A 3,087-nucleotide genomic window follows, 5' to 3' on the forward strand; every position below is an offset into this window, starting at 1 on the left:
GGCCTATCTTTTACTTTTGTCTTTTACCTTATACAAGAGTCATGGTGACCTTCACCTTTCCTTTTTTACATTTTATCCTTTGGCAAGTACCTTGTATTGGAAAGATCCTGATATATATATCCAATTGGATGTAAGTTAGCATGAATTATTATTGTTGACATTACCCTTGAGGTAAAAGGTTGGGAGGCAACACTATAAGCCCCTATCTTTCTCTATGTCCGATTAAGACTCCATAACCATAAGTATTGCGTGAGTGTTAGCAATTGTGAAAGACTAAATGATATTTGAGTATGTGGACTTGCTGAAAAGCTCTTATATTGACTCTTTCCGATGTTATGATAAATTGCAATAGCTTCAATGAGTGAGATCATAGTTTGTTAGTTCTCAGTGAAGTTTCTGATTCATACTTGACATTGTGAATAGATTATTACTTGAGCATAAGAAATCATATGACAATATCCATATATGTTGCTGTTATAAGAATGATCATGATGCCCTCATGTCCGTATTTTATTTTATCAACACCTCTATCTCTAAAAATGTGGACATATTTATCGTTATCGGCTTCCACTTGAGGACAAGCGAGGTCTAAGCTTGGGGGAGTTGATACGTCCATTTTGCATCATGCTTTTATACTCGATATACATTGCATTATGGGCTGTTATAACACGTTATGTCACAATACGTATGCCTATTCTCTCTTATTTTACAAGGTTTACATGAAGAGGGAGAATGCCGGCAGCTGGAATTCTGGGCTGGAAAAGGAGGAAATATTAGAGACCTATTCTACGCAACTCCAAAAGTCCTGAAACTCCACGGAAGTTATTTTTGGAATTAATAAAAAATACTGAGCGAAGAAAGTACCAGAGGGGGGCCACCCACCATCCACGAGGGTGGGGGTGCGCTCTACCCCCCTGGGCGCGTCCCCCTGCCTTGTGGGCCCCCTCGCAGGCCTCCGGTGCCCATCTTCTGCTATATGAAGTCTTTTACCCTGGAAAAAAATCATAAGCAAGCTTTCGGGAAGAAACTCCGCCACCACGAGGCAGAACCTTGGCGGAACCAATCTAGGGCTCCGGCAGAGTTGTTCTGCCAGGGAAACTTCCCTCCGGGAGGGGGAAATCATCACCATCGTCATCACCAATGATCCTCTCTTCGGGAGGGGGTCAATCTCCATCAACATCTTCACCAGCACCATCTCATCTCAAACCCTAGTTCATCTCTTGTATCAAATCTTTGTCCCAAAGCCTTAGATTGGTACCTGTGGGTTGCTAGTAGTGTTGATTACTCCTTGTAGTTGATGCTAGTTGGTTTATTTGGTGGAAGATCATATGTTCAGATCCTTTATACATATTAATACCCCTTTGATTATGAACATGAATATGATTTGTGAGTAGTTACGTTTGTTCCTGAGGACATGGGAGAAGTCTTGCTATAAGTAGTCATGTGAATTTGGTATTCGTTTGATATTTTGATGAGATGTATGTTGTCTTTCCTCTAGTGGTGTATGTGAACATTGACTACATGAAACTTCACCATTGTTTGGGCCTAGAGGAAGGCATTGGGAAGTAATAAGTAGATGATGGGTTGCTAGAGTGATAGAAGCTTAAACCATAGTTTATGAGTTGCTTCGTAAGGGGCTGATTTGGATCCATATGTTTCATGAGATGGTTAGGTTTACCTTAATACTTCTTTTGTAGTTGCAGATGCTTACAATAGGGGTTAATCATAAGTGGGATACTTGTCCAAGAAAGGGCAGTACCCGAGCACCGGTCCACCCACATACCAAATTATCAAAGTAACAAACGCGAATCATATGAGCGCGATGAAAACTAGATTGACGATAATTCCCATGTGTCCTCGGGAGCGTTTTCCTTCATATAAGAGTTTGTCCAGGCTTGTCCTTTGCTACAAAAAGGATTGGGCCATCTTGGTGCACCTTATTTGCTTTCATCACTAGTTTCCCGTTACAAATTACCTTATCACAAAACTATCTGTTACCGATAATTTCAGTGCTTGCAGAGAATACCTTACTGAAAACCGCTTGTCATTTCCTTCTGCTCCTCGTTGGCTTCGACACTATTACTTATCGAAAGGACTACGATAGACCCCCTATACTGGTGGGTCATCACACCGCATAATGCATAACCATTTTTCCAAATGTAAATCAAAATGAACTGCACCGAAAGAATACACCCATTTTTATATTGTACAATACACACTTCACTACAAAACTGAAGATTCTATGGTTGCCAATGGGTCTAAACTTCTCATTTTTTGCAATTGTTTGACCGTGGAGGGTAAACCCGTTGCCCTCTCATGTGCCTCCATACTTCATCGACGACCAAACTGAGCTGCAACCGAGAGAACCTGCACTTGTGGCCATCAGGTGGAAACAAAACTCAACAAACACTAGGTGGAGGCGCAAGGTGAGGCATCTCGAAACTGAGGTAGATGTAACCAGGAGGAGAGGTGTTCTGTACTGCATGCAAGCCGCTACTGCCCTGCAGACTTGGGGACCAACGACACATAGAAAAACTGAAAAATAACATGCATCAGGGGGATGACAAACTACACATGCGCCACTGATGAGTTGCATCGGGCGCTGAGGTCAACTGCACAGCCGCAATTTTTGTGAACTGTATAGTTGTGGTCTCCGAGGACGGACCAGAAGGATGAGGTCGACCCTGACCCGCTGGATGCCACCGTCGGCGCACGAGCTGGGGAGGAGAGGGCCATGGCGGGCTCACCGAATCTGGGGAGGGAGAGGGCCATGGTGACCTCGGCGCGGGGAAGGGGTGGTGCAGTCCCCAATGGCAGCATGTGGTCGGCCGACAGAGAGACGCAGGGCGGCTGAAGGAGAGAGGTGGGGCGGTCGATGCGGTGGATCACGCGAGGGTCAACGTCCGCACCTCGATCCCATCTCCTGCAAGCGCGACAGGGACAACTCCGCTAGGATCCATCAACGGGGAGATGTGCATCGGGACGAGGGGGTGGGGGAAGGGAAGCAGAGTTGGGCACCGTGGCGGCTGGTTGAGGCCCGACCTGGGGGCGAGAGGAAGATGGCTAGGGCGGCGGGGCTAGATCCGT

Source organism: Triticum aestivum, chromosome 6B (assembly GCF_018294505.1).
Source record: "Triticum aestivum cultivar Chinese Spring chromosome 6B, IWGSC CS RefSeq v2.1, whole genome shotgun sequence".
NCBI classification, from domain to species: domain Eukaryota; kingdom Viridiplantae; phylum Streptophyta; class Magnoliopsida; order Poales; family Poaceae; genus Triticum; species Triticum aestivum.